Source organism: Mustela lutreola, chromosome 14, assembly GCF_030435805.1.
Source record: "Mustela lutreola isolate mMusLut2 chromosome 14, mMusLut2.pri, whole genome shotgun sequence".
NCBI lineage: Eukaryota > Metazoa > Chordata > Mammalia > Carnivora > Mustelidae > Mustela > Mustela lutreola.
In genome coordinates, this window is record NC_081303.1 from 31,810,561 (window position 1) to 31,824,412 (window position 13,852).

The window sequence follows — 13,852 nt, forward strand, 5'->3', positions numbered from 1 at the left end:
CAGGGTTCAAACTCGAGCTTTGTGATGTTGTGCAACTTACTTAGCCTCTCTGAGCCTTAGTCTTCTCAGCTGGGAAGAGAAAGGGTAAACCTCAGGTTGTGGGCTCACTGTGAGTATCTCATGAATATTCCGTGGCAAATGCTTAGCATTGTTTCTCACAAGTAATAAGCACTTGATACTTGGGAACTATTGTTATGATAACCATGGTAACAGTTTCAAACTCTTATTTACAATGTTACTTCTATTAAAAATACTTTGCAGATTCCAACTACCAATCTTGGGAAGTAAAATCTGGATCTATTCCGTTATCAAGCTGTGGACTGTTCCTTCCCTCAGAATGAGAAGGGATTCGCTTCCCATCATAGAAACATCCATGGTGTCAGCAAAAAATGGACCAAATGTACTTGACTTTCTTGTCTGGGCCTGACAGTTGCGTCAGGCGGCTGAATGGTCCTTTCGGTGTGAAACCAGCAGTCACTTGACTCAGTAGCAGGTGTTTTTTATAGCACCCAAGTTCTTTCCTGGAACCTTCTCCTATTTGTGACACGGGCCATGTGCTAGGAAGACTGCAGGCACGCCCTGTCGTTTCACAGTGGGACGCGCTGATGGCAGACGTGGCCTCTGGGTCCAACAATAAGATGGACCGAGGGGCCCCTCCTCATCCCGCCCAGCCTTCTGCCCTGGGCCGCTAAAGGCTGTCAGGGTAACTGGCTCGTCTCCAGTTAGGAAGAATTTCCATGACCACTAATGGGTAGTTAGGGACAGCATCCCAGTTTAAATAAAGGCTTTGAAGGGCCTGGAAAGCTGGTGAGTAAATAACCATTTATCTGCCTGTCACTTAGAGGACATCACATGGAACCATGTTCCAGGACTTGCAAAGGCAGAGGAGCCATAGATCATGATGGAGCATAAAAGTTACGTGTGAACAGGCTGTAAAACCGAGCAACTGTTTACCTTAGTGAAGGTTTTATTTACATGCCCTCCAGCAGATACTTAGCGGTACTCTGTACAAGGCTGTGGATTGGATCGCGGCTTCAAGCAGAGAGTCTGGCGAAAGGGAGCTGCCACGGGTAGGTGCCAATTGCAGCCTCTGATTTTGGGGGCCCAGAGAAGACCTCTCTGGCTCCCTCCAATGTTCTTTTTGCCTGCTGGATGCTTAAAACTTCTCAGAACTAAAGCTTTATTTCTATGATTACAGAAAATTCAATTGGACAAATTCAACACTGAAATCAATATGAAACACACAAATAGCTACATTCTTTGCAGAGTGCTTCCATATGTGGACTCTTCTTGATCCCCAAATGCTCCAATAAGTCGGATCATTGCCCCCAATTATGAGGAGGGACCTGTGACTTGGAGAAGTTAAGTGGCTTGTCTGAGGGCACAGGAAGGTCACAGCAGAACTGCCTCCTTTGTGATCTTTCCACTAGAGCAGGCTCTTGCATTAAATACCTTCCACAGGGAAGTCCACGGCTTAAATGAATTCCAGCCTGAGAGCCAGTCCTGAAAGGTGGAGATGTGAATGGGAGAGTGGGTTCAGCAGTCTTCCAGAGTCCTGCTCAGCTTGGGGTGGGGAGGGTCTTGAGGTCCTCTCCTCCTCTGCAGTGCTTCCTGTTTGTTCCTGAGCTGACCTTACCCAAGACACCCTTGGACCGTGCATGTACACGCACTTCCTCCATTCTGCGGTGTTCATCTCGTCCCATGTTTGCATTCCTTGCTGGGACTGGAGCCCTGTTCTGACCCCGAGTCTCTGTGGCTGAAGTCCTGGACACCTGCTACTTTCCTGCCCGTTCTCTCCCCGAGGAAGTAAGGTCCGTTCCTTCTCCTCCCACCCTCAGCTGGGGTTTGATTCTTCTGGACCAATCTGCCAGAAGTGAATGCTGATTGACGCTTATTCCCTCTGACTTGTGCTATTGCAGGAAACTGTCAGTTCCTTCATTCGCTGAACTCATTTTTATTGAGCACCTACTACACACAAGACACAATCCAGAGTTGACTTCCCTTGGTTCTCAAGGTGACCCTAATGAAACAGGAGTTTGCCACCTGCCTTTAGAAAGCACACTGTGTGCTACCACTGTCTAGCTCACCAGATGCCCTAAGGCTGGGCCAGGGACCACTACAGCTCACCTTCACTGTCAGTCATGGGACCTGACAGTGCTGGGGACATTGAGAATGCTGGAGGTCAGGGTGGGTGATGGCTGGGAAATGGGTTGTAAGAAATCCTTAAGACAACATGGGGATTTCTTCAAAAGATTTTATTTATTTATTTACTTGAGAGAGAGAGAGAGAGAGAGAGAAACAGCAGGAGAGGGGAGAGGATGAGAGGGAGAAGCAGGCTCCTCACTGAGCCAGGAGCCTGATCAGGACTCTATCCCAGGACTCTGGGATCATGACCTGAGCCGAAGGCAGTCGGTTAACCACCTGAGCACCCAGGTGTCCCTCCTTCTTCTTCTTTTTTAATATTAGTTTCAGAGGTAGAATTTAGTGATTCATCAGTTGCATGTAACTTAATATTACCAAGTCCTGGCTGCCTGCAGCTCCAGGTGACTCAGTGAGCAAGTGACCCTGCAGAGTGACAGTCACTGAGCCAAAGAGAAAATGAGATAATTTATAGAAAAGGGTAATAAGGAATGACCTTCAACCCCATTGTTTAATCCTATTACTTCACAAACTGCAACACTTTCAATTCACAGATCCTGGTGGCAGGACTTGAATGAATCTTATCTGAATTTCTGCTTTATTTATCTTCCCGCTAGCTTCAAGGATCCCCTTTTGTGAATGACAGCTCAATCAATTCCATAACATACAATTTTACACAGTAGGAACCTAGTCCGGTACCCACTTCGTACTTGTAATTGTCAGCTGCTTTCCTGAATAGCCTGTGTGTGTTTCAAAGCCAAGTTATTTTCATCTCCTGACTCCCCAGGTGGAGTGACACTGTGGGATGGACACGATTCTGACTTAAGGCTGAAGATTCTCTCCTCTCCCCCTCTTTGTTCACAGGCAGCTCTCCCTTGTCTCAGCCGGAGCTGCCAGCGCACATTCAATTTCCCATCAGTCCAGTCCAGTTAAGGAACCCACAGCTTGATCGGCAGCTTCATTTTAGAAGCTTTCTGAGAGGGTGGGGTTTTATACTTTGTTTCCCATGCTTTTGGAATGCTGCCAAAGCAAAGGAAGGTAAAATGAACATGTATATCTTGGCTTTGTTTTCCAGGGCTGGGTAACATGATGGACAGGATTGTATTAGGAGAGGAATTAAGGAGGAGATGGGTTGCACACATTGGTTGATCCACAGAGTCCGTGGGTAATGAACTGGGGAAAAAACTGCTGATTGAAAATTTGAATCATTAAAAGCTTTGAAATCAACAGCTTCTTTTAGAATTTCAATCTTTGGTGATTTGCTCAGAGTCCGTGCTGCAGTGGTCTGAGCCACGGGCCAAATGGTCAATGAAAATGATCACGGTTTGCTCACGGCCTCTGCTGTTTCAGAGAGTATATTAAACACTTAAAAAAGCTGCCGTAACTCCTCTGGGCACCAGAGCGGCCATCACAGTACAGCACTCCCTGGACTTACACTGATTTAAAATTTGCATTTCTCATTATTTGCAAATGACCCTCCAGGTTCAAAATATATTATAATTTGTATTTTTGTTGAAGCATGAATTAGAATTGCACTTGCTGGCCGGGGTGCTGGAGTGTGGTGTGGGGTTACAGGGCTGGTGAGGGAGTCTAACACCCTGCCCCCAGGGGCTCAAAGAAACAGTGTTTCTCTCTCATTCTATTTGCATGTTACGGGGTGGGGGGCAGGGGGACTTAGGTGATCTAGTGGTTCTTTGTGAATCGGGGAGATTTATAAAGGTCTTGGAAAGAAGTACTCTTTGAGTATCATGCTATGGGGTGGGGTATATCTTATAGAAATGAAACCAAGTAGTACAATGCCCTTCTTAACTGGACATTAAGATATGACTTATTTTGAGATCACTCTGTAAAGAAAAGGTGGGGGGTTGCTAAGCAGAAACTATAGATGTTCCCATGTCTACCCACACTAAAACTCATGCTCTTAGCTCAAAAGTGATCTCAAATCCTTGCTCAGTCTGTCCTCTGCTCTTTCCTTTTTGGTTTGGGCCTCAGATGCAAAGAATTGAAGTCAGCGTCCTAAGGAGCTCATGGCACCCGCCTCGTCATGGTCTCTCCCTTGGGTTAGTCTATTATAGCATTTCCCACCTTCAAGTCCGTCCCGATGTCTATTGTCTTCTTCATGTACCGTAAACATGCACATTAATGTGTTTAGAATATGTCATTGAAATTTATGATAATTAGATTCATATAATAGCACTTTAGTATATGCTTTTTCCTTTGCTTTCTTTTCTTTTTTTCTTTTTACTGTTTCTGTTCTGTGTAATTTTTTAGAGTTTATCCGTGTTGGCGAATGTGCTTCTGGTCATTTCTTCTGCTACGTCATCTTCCAGAGTGTGTCCACCATGTTTTGTTTACAACCCCATTGTTGGCTCGAGGCTTTGTTGTCATAAACAACCCTTTTCTAAATGCCCCCATATGACCCTAGGTGAGTGTTCCTGGGGTGTTATCCCTGGAGTGGGATCACATGTCATAGGGTAATTGCACACTTCATCCCATGTAGCACTGCCATCTTGCCTTCCAGGATGGCTGTTCCACTGTCCTCTCCTGCTGGGAGTGAACCAGGTTTCCCATATTCCCACGTTCTCTTTTTTCCCAAGGTGATTCATATAGATATGTTTCTTTGGTTTAATTTACCGTGTTTCTGATTATTAATAATGTAACATATCTCTTGATATATTATTGGTCACTTGGATTTCCCCTTCTCGGATTTGTCTGGTCATATGCTCATCCATTTTACTACTGGCTTTCTTGTCTTTTTCATTAATTTCTTAGAATTCTATGTATATTTTAGATGTTAATTTCTGTAGGTTTTAGCTGATATGAATTTATTCTGATATCTTTAGCTGAGATTATTTTATAAGTGGCAAATGTTTCATTTTAGAATAATTTTAGATTTACAAAAACTTGTAAAGATACTCCAGAGAGTTTCCATGTCCCTTTTACTGAGCTCCCTCTAATGTTAACCATCTTAAATAATTTGGCACATTTGTCAAAACCAGGAAATTAACATTGGTCTAATGCTATTTAAAAAACCACATATTCAGGTTTCATGGTTTTCCCCCCATCGATGTTCTTTTACTGTCCCAGGATCCATCTGGGATACCACATTGCATTCAATTACTTTATCTCCTTAGTCTCCTTTGATCTATGACAATTTCTCAGTCTTTCCTTGTTTTTCATGATCTTCATAGTGTTGAAGAGTACTGGTCAAGCATTTTGTAGAATGTCTCTCAATTTGAGTTTGACTGCTGTTTTCTTTATGATTAGACTGGGCTTATACCTTTCTTGGAAGAACACGGTAGGAGTAAAAATGCGCTTATCATGTATCAAGGGTTTTACGATATCAATATGACTTAACAATGTTAACCCTGACCACTTGGGTGATATTTGCTAGTTTTCTCCATTGTAAAGTTAAACATTTTCCTTTCTGCATGTTATTCTTGAAAGTGAGTCATGAGGTTCAGTTCATACTGAAGGGGAGGAGAATTAAGCTTTATCTTCTAGACAGTTGAGTATCTATATACATTATTAGGAATTCTCTAAGGAAGAAGGGATTCTTAATTTTAATGTAATCAAAACTGCCTTTTTTTTTTTTTTTTTTTTACCATGTGGCTTGTGTTTTTGAGGTCTTTTCTTCACAGATACAAAAAATTGAGAATCTTGAGATTAAATTTACCAGGATTACCTAGATTGGTCCTAAATCCAAAGATAAGTATCCTTACAAGAGACAGAGGAGGGGAAGATGCAGACATACAGAAAATAAGTCCATGTAAATGCAGAGAGACAGAGAGGGAGTGAGGCAGTCCCAGCTGAGGAAAGCCAAAGAACGCTGACTTCCAGCAGAACCTGGACGAGGCCAGGAATGGATTCTCCCCTTGAGCTTCCAGAGGGAATGCGGCTCTGCCAACACCTTAATTTTGGACCTTTAGTCTCTGAAACTGAGAGAAGAGATTTCTGCTGCTTTAAGCCAGTTTGTGGTAATTTATTAACAGCAGCCCTGGGAAACTGATACAGGTATTGATGGCTTCTGTTCTTTGTTTTTCAAAACTGTCTTTAATATTCATGGACTTTTGTTCTTTCATACTCATTTTAGCATCAATTTGATGAGATGTTTAAAAAAAGCCTACTGAAATTTTGTCTGTAATTCCATTAAATTTATGAATTAATTTGGGGGAAGAATTTATACCTTCATGGTGTTAAATAATCTCCCCCATGAGCAGTGGGTTTTTCTCCACTACTCAGAACTTGTATGATTTAATAGGTTTTAAAAATTTCTCCATAAAATTTTTAATATTTCTCTATAAAATTCTTGTGTGTTGTTTTTGAAAACATTTAGAGTTTTGCTTTTTGCTTACAGTCTTCACGTTGTTAGGGCCCGTGATCAAAGGAGCGAGACTGATACAAAGTGAAGGTCAAGCAAAGCTTTATTTCCTGCCAAGCATGGAGAATCAAACAGATTCTTACAGAGAGAGCGAAACCTCCCAGCCTCACAGAGTAACTTGTATAGAGCAAAGACCATGTGGTTGAGCCTGGCCACACACAGGTGGCCAATGAAATTGTAACACACAGAGAAAGCTGCGCAGTCATGCTAGGTCACTCACAGGTGGCCAATTAAACTACAATTTACTCTATAGTAGATATTTGAACTAGCCTATCACCTTGGTCAGAATTGGCACCCAAAAGGCACCCAAAAGATGGGGCCCACATTCTTTTAGGAAGATAGTGATTGGATGTCTCCACCTGGCCTGACCCGCCCTTGTATTTGGGCTCTGTTATCTGGGACTGGTCGACCATATTTTACTAGCTTCCCAGACTTGCTTTTAAGTAAGTCCCCTGGGGGTTGGGGGCAGGGTCAGTGTAAGTTTTACTGCATAAACAACAAAATGGCCGTTCAACCAAGATGGAGCCACTCTGGTTAAATAGGCCCTTACAATGTCTCATTTCATCGGCCAAGGCATGGAGAACCCTGTAGAACAGCTACAGCAGTAGTGAGTACCTTTGTCTTATTCTGGTATTAGAAGGAATACATTTAAAATGTACTGATTATGATATTGTAATACCATTGTATGGTGAAAGAGCTACACCTGTGCTGGTTACCACACTTGTGGTAAGCACAGCATAATGTATAGAGAAGTTGAACCATTGTGTTGTACACCTGAAACAACACAATATTGTGTGTCAACTATACTCAAAAAAATTAGAAAAAAAATGCATTGATTATGTTGAGGTTTCCTCTGGGTTTTTGGGCAGATCTCCTTTCTCCTTTATCAACTTAAGGGATTTTCTTTTTATTCTTGATTCAAAGGAATAGGAAAATAGACCTTGTGTTTTGATAGGAGTAGAGGCCCAGTTACATTGTAAAGGTCAAGAACACAGTGAGCAGTGGAAGATTGTGACCGTTTTGCCCATTGTGACCATCCATCTACCCTACCCCCATGGGGTAAGTTATTAGCCATGTTTGGCACAGTAAATTTCTGGGTGGAAAAAAGATGATGGGATTGGCAGTTGTGGCGTCAGAGACTCCTTTGTCATGAGAGAAATATCCAGAGCTTAGAGATGGTGTTGATGAAATGTAACTAATCACAACAGGGACATCATAGGGGCAGAAGTCTACAAAATGTTTTCTGATGATTTCTTTTCTTTTCTTTTCTTTTTTTTCAAAGAGTAGATTCCCAGGAAGTAAAACCTTTCATGTTGTGGAATTGGCCAACAATTTGAGCACCAATCCATCAGCAAATATTTAATAAGTCATTATTGCAGGCGAGGCACTATTATAGTGTTTGGAGAAATACAAAGAAAAAGACAGTTTGCCCTCAAAACACTTTCCATCTGTTAGGAAGATACAACAGTGCCCCAAAGGGGCCAAGGGACCGGTAATACAAAATGAAATGTAACAGACATCAAAAGAGAGGTCCATAGAGATGGCAATAAAACATTCAGCTTTTAAGAGAGATTAAAAAAAAACAAAACCTTGAATATATCTTCAGTATAATGAAAACCAGTGGAGAGGGCGATTCACTTTTCATCACTAGGCCTTCAAAGTATTTCAATGCCAAAAAGCAAGGGACATTTATATTAAAATTTTGTCACCAATGGCACCCTACTAAGTGAATGTCCTAGAGGTATGGGAGAATTATTGTGACTTTGAAAAGAGCTTCCCACAATTTGGTTCTATGAATTAAATGTAAGAGACATGAACAGGTTTCCAAATCTTCCGTACTTGAGCCTCTCCACTTACAAACCACAAATAACAAAACTAACTCAATGCGTGTGTTGACATGAGAATTAGCTAATAGAAACCATTGTGAAGCACCGTGGAAATCTTAAGTGCTGTGCAACTAGGTCAATAATGGATGTTGGCTTTCCTCCAGTTGCTCCTGAATCAGGGGAGGAGTTCAGTGACAGTTGAGTGACCATTTAACCTGCTAATCAGGCGACTGGCGGGATGCCTGATGATAGACAGAAGGAGAAAAAGGAAGACAAAGATTGGGGAAGCAAAAGAGATCAGATATCATGCGTCCCACCCAGGGCACTGCAGCCATTTTGGGCAAGATGACTTTTTACACCTGTTCTTTTAGTGTTTTGAGGACACATGGCATCACTGACCTCTGTGGAAATAAAGCCCCGTGTACCTACCTTACTCTCTGCCCCAACTTTTGAATATAGCAACTATCTCAATAAGAAAAGCCAACTGACTTCCAAATCCTGTACCTCCCCTCTGGTTGAAAATCACTGAGACAGAGTTAGAAGCCCTCGGGAAAGACAATGGTCAGGGTGTTTAGAGAGACCAGAGTTTAAAGATGCAATTAATGGTGGAAAGTGTAAGGTCTAATTAGAATGACAACAATAATTCAGTATTTGAGGATTCAAGTGGGTTCACTTAGTCCAGCTCTGCCAGACTCTTCTTAAAAATTTGCTTTCATCTCTTCTTAAAAATTTGACTCTGTTCTCAAACCTTCAGTGACTCCCTATTTCTTACAAATGCGGACCACATCCCTAAGCCTGACATTTGCCTTCCCTCTAAAACACATTTCCAACCCCCTCTCTTCCATTTTCTCATGTAGACTTTTCTGGTTCTAGTGAGTAGAACCTGACCAAAAAAAACAAAAACAAAAATGTGAATGATCCAGAATGACCAAGATGGGAAATGAATTCATGTTAAGCTAGTTTGTGATCGAAAGTTTTAATGAAGTGTTTCAAATAGGGTCAGTCCCAAGGTGTAATCCTTTGTTTCTCTGGTTTTGGGATTTGTTAGCAATAGCACTGTCAAATTGCAGCAGTTCACCTGCCCACTTTCTCCAGTGTTGTAGTGGTGTTCTGATCACAGTCCCACTACTGGGACCCCAGGCATTTGTCCCATACTAGTATGACAGTCTTTGCTCCCAGATGGGTCCCTCACCCCTGCCATCTGGTCTTCTGTATAGAGGTTGTCATTCCCAGGGGATTGAACTTCAGTAGGAACTGCTTCAGCTGAATACAAGATCTATTGCTACCTGAAAAACTTGTCCATCTGAGGCTTCCAGGTCTAGAAATTAAGTATTTTCTTTTGTTATCCATTTGGTATGATGAAACCTCAATTTCGCATTATCTGAAAATTGCAAATATCTGTAATGTTGCACAGAAAAAGTATCATATAAATCTAAATACTTTTTTTTAAAGATTTTATTTTTGAGTAATCTCTACACCCAGTGTGGGGCTTGAAATTACAACCCCGATATCAAGAGTCTTATGCTCCACCGACTGAGCCAGCCAGGTGCCCCAAAACTCTTAGAATTTCTATCTTACAAATTAAATCTTGACTTTTCATCCATGATAGAAATCTGGGATGCATTCATCATGGCCTCTTTCCCTTCTCTTCCTAACCAGTCCCATATCCTGATGATCTCACTTCCTAAATAGTTCTGAAACATCTTCACTCCTTTCAATCCTACACATAGGTCTTAGTTCAGATTCTTAACAGCTCTCACTTGGGTTAACAAATGAACTCAACGTGTGCTGACTTTAGCTCCCACACCAACCCTGCAAGGCAGTATTAGCCCTATTTGCTGATAAGGAGGCAGTCTCAGGAAGGGTAAGTGATTTTCTCCACTAATGCCATGCATTAGTAAGTGTCTGAACTGGGTTTCTTTTTTTTTTTAAAATTAAAGATTTTATTTATTTATTTGACAGAGAGAGAGAGAGAGAGAGAGAGATATCACAAGTAGGCAGAGAGCCAGGCAGAGAGAGAGAGAGGGGAAGCGGGCTCCCCGCTGGCAGAAAGCCTGATGTGGGGTTCGATCCCAGGACCCTGAGATCATGACCTGAGCCTAAGGCAGAGGTTTAACCCACTGAGCCACCCAGGTGCCCCTGAACTGGGGTTTGAATCCAGTTCTACTTGATTCAAAATCCCTGCTTTTTAACCCATACTCACTGCCTTTTCTGTATCCTGCCTTCTCTTTTCTCCCCCCCCCCCTTTTTTTTTTTTTTTTTTTTGGCTAGAACTTCCTTGTGAATCATTGCAGGAGAGCTGTGGCCTATTTAGTGGACAACACAGTGGAAACAATTTTCTGGGATCTGGGGGAGTATCAGTATCAGAATCAGAAGCATCATGATATACCACATACAAAAACAGGGTAGAGTTCACTTTTAAGTCTTAAATGTCTGCACTAAGAATCACTTCAAATACTGTCTTTTTTTTTTTTTTTTTAAGATTTTATTTATTTATTTGAGAGAAAGAATGAGTTAGGGAAAGGGAGAAGCAGACTCCCTGCAGAGCAGAAAGTTGGATTCTGGACTCGATCTCAGGACCCCGGAATCATGACCTGAGCTGAAGGCAGACACTTAACCGACTGAGCCACCCAGGTGCTCCTCAAATACTGCTTTTTTTCTTTCTTGAATTTTCCATATGCCTGGGAAGTCAGTGTGAGCAAGAGCTGAGACTGTGGCGTCCGGAGCACACCTATGTGGCTGGGAGAAGGATTCGGGGGATGCCCAGCTGTGGGGGGCTGTGAGGCCTGATGGTGAAGGTCCTACCAGTCGGCAGGTATGGACACGTCCTCCTGAAGGCAAAGGGTACCCACACAGTATTGCTGAGTTGGAGAGTGATGAAATCTATGTGTGGATTTTGATGGATTTTTATGTGGATTATTCCAGATTCAGTACATGGTGGGTGGGGTCGGGGAGAGACTAGGAGACAGGAAGGAGGTTTTTCAGGAATGGAGACAGTGGGATATTGGTTGGAAACCGGCCGATGGAGTAGAACAGATGGGAAAGACGCCATAGAGAGGGAGTAACAGGATTTGGTTGGTCGTGGGAGGTAATGGCATCACGAGATGGGAAGAATAAAGCATCATTAGAGAACTGGGGAGATCAGAAATGGGAACTTATTTCAGGTGGAAAAGAGTTTAATTTAAAACAGCATTTTGGGGGTGCCTGGGTGGCTCAGTGGGTTAAGCCTCTGCCTTCAGCTCAGGTCATGGTCTCTGGGTCCTGGGATCGAGCCCCACATTATGCTCTCTGCTCAGCGGGGAGCCTGCTTCCCCCTTCCCCTCTGCCTGATCTTGTGATCTTGTGATCTCTCCCTCTCTCTGTCAAATAAATAAATAAATAATCTTAAAATAAAACAGCGTTTTGGATTGGGGGGTATTTTGGGGTGGAGGTAATTTAAAAAGGGTCTAGTTGGAAGTATTTACATTGAAGAGATCATCCCATGTCTTTCAGAGACACCACCAGAGGGGGAATGTGAATCTTTTACCCATCTATTTAGGACTCCCGAAGACAGAGACGAGCCTTCTGTTCCCAGTGATCACCGGCCCCCAGATGAAGCCAGCCTCAGGATAATAAACCAGGTAATTATCTCCATCCTTCCTGTGACAATAATGGTGTCGAGGCAGGCAAAAATTCATCAGAGGCGGCTTCGCAAGCCCCCAGGGAGAGTGATGATAAAGGGGCTGATTGTCAGAATCTGTCTCCGCAGTCTTGCAACAGGGTGGCGTGATGACGGCCGAGGGCCACATGGTACCCCCAGAGTAAAGCAGCGTGCAGATGAAAACGGAGAGACACCTACCTCCCAGCCCGGCACCCCACCAAGTCTGTGTAGATGGTCTGGATCAGTAATTAGAAACACGGTGCAATAAATATTGAAAGAAACTTCTGTAAACATTGTAGAGGACAATGAAATTAGAAATAATAAGCAGATGGGCTTTTATTCAAAGCAAATCATGCCAGATGGACTCAGTATCTCTTTTCTTTCTTTCTTTCTTTCTTTCTTTCTTTCTTTCTTTCTTTCTTTCTTTTTCTTCTTTTTTTTGGATAAAAGTACAAAGTTGGTGGATGAAGGGAAAATGGCACGTTTGATGTCATGTGTTTGAAGATTGTTAAAACATTTGAGTCTTCCAAGAAGTCTGATTTTCAGACTTGGCTCAGAATGCCTGGAATAGAAGCACATACCTGACAAAAAAAAGTTGGATAAATGCTACTAATTGGGCAGTAGAAAGAGCTGGAACACTGGGCTGGCAGGACAGTCTCAGGAGGGGTGTTCCAAGCCACCACATAGCTTTGGAACCTGAAGGGACCTTCGAGATCATTGGTTCCAACCCTCTCATTTAAGGATAAGAAAACCCAGTCAAAAGGAGACAATGATTTTGCACCACCAGGTCTAGGACAAGGGTTAGGTGGTGATTAGGTCTGCAGTGTGGGTGAGAGGTCTGCTTCCTACCTGGCATCTCTTTTATGTAGGGAAGGAAATAAATCTGGTCAAGTAAAATTCTTTTTTTTTTAATTCAAATATGATTATAATACAGTGTTGTATACTTCCGGTCAGATACTATTCTGGAATAATTGGACTCCGAGTGAATGAAGCTTGGGATGTAGATGGTCTCCACTAAGGAGGGTGGGGCATCGGGCAGAGTGGAGATGGTGGTTGAGAAACCATCTGGAGGCTTCACTACAGGCCATGTTCCCGAGGCCCACACAGCTCTCAAACCACCTGCAAGGCCCGTAACTCATCATTGCAGTGAAGCAAATGCGCCCATTTTGCAGATGAGACAATGGCAGAACTGGAGGGGATCCAGATACATGCCCAGCTTGGGTTGGACCACAGGCACTCAGCATGCCTAGGATGAAAGCTGATTTCCTCTGATTCTAGTCACGTAGCTCTCATCCAGATTTGGTCTCTGATAAAATCCTGGTGGAGCCCCAGCCTCCTTTCCTGCCCTGGTCTTCCTCCAGAAGCCTCCTCTCTTCCTCTGCTTTCCCAGCTCCTGTTCCTGCTCTGAGGAGTTCCCACAAGGCCCTGGAATTCCTAACTTCATCATGTTCTCTGGAACTCCTCCCATTCCGGCCCTGTGCCTTAGCAAATATTTCAGTCTCCTTCCCCACTCCGGCCAAGCTCTGTGCTCAGCCCTAAAAACATAAATTCTGTATAAGTTAAATTCCCACCATTGTGTTTACAGATCATCATCTCACCTTCAGGAAATCATTTTACCTCTGAGCCTGTTTCCTCAGTTAAAAAATGACACACAATGGGGTGCCTGGGTGGCTCAGTGGGTTGAGCCTCTGCCTTCGGCTCAGGTCATGATCTCAGGGTCCTGGGATCGAGTCCTGCATCGGGCTCTCTGCTCAGCCTGCTTCCCCCTCTCTCTGCCTGCCTCTCTGCCTACTTGTGATCTCTCTCTCTGTCAAATAAATAAAAGTCTTTAAAAAAATGATATACAACAATGACGCCTAGCTTGTG

At 43.1% G+C, this 13,852-nt stretch overlaps 1 long non-coding RNA gene across 2 annotated transcripts; it reads left to right on the forward strand.

Annotated features, from left to right (window-relative positions):
• The first annotated feature begins 605 nt into the window (after positions 1-605).
• On the forward strand, positions 606-12,258 carry LOC131815212 (uncharacterized). 2 transcript variants are annotated; one of them, XR_009347607.1, is made up of 4 exons: positions 606-807; positions 987-1,070; positions 11,839-11,966; positions 12,095-12,258. It is a non-coding gene; the product is annotated as an uncharacterized LOC131815212 (long non-coding RNA). The 2 variants fall into 2 exon arrangements; XR_009347608.1 differs by having other exon boundaries at positions 990-1,070.
• Positions 12,259-13,852: the final 1,594 nt, after the last annotated feature.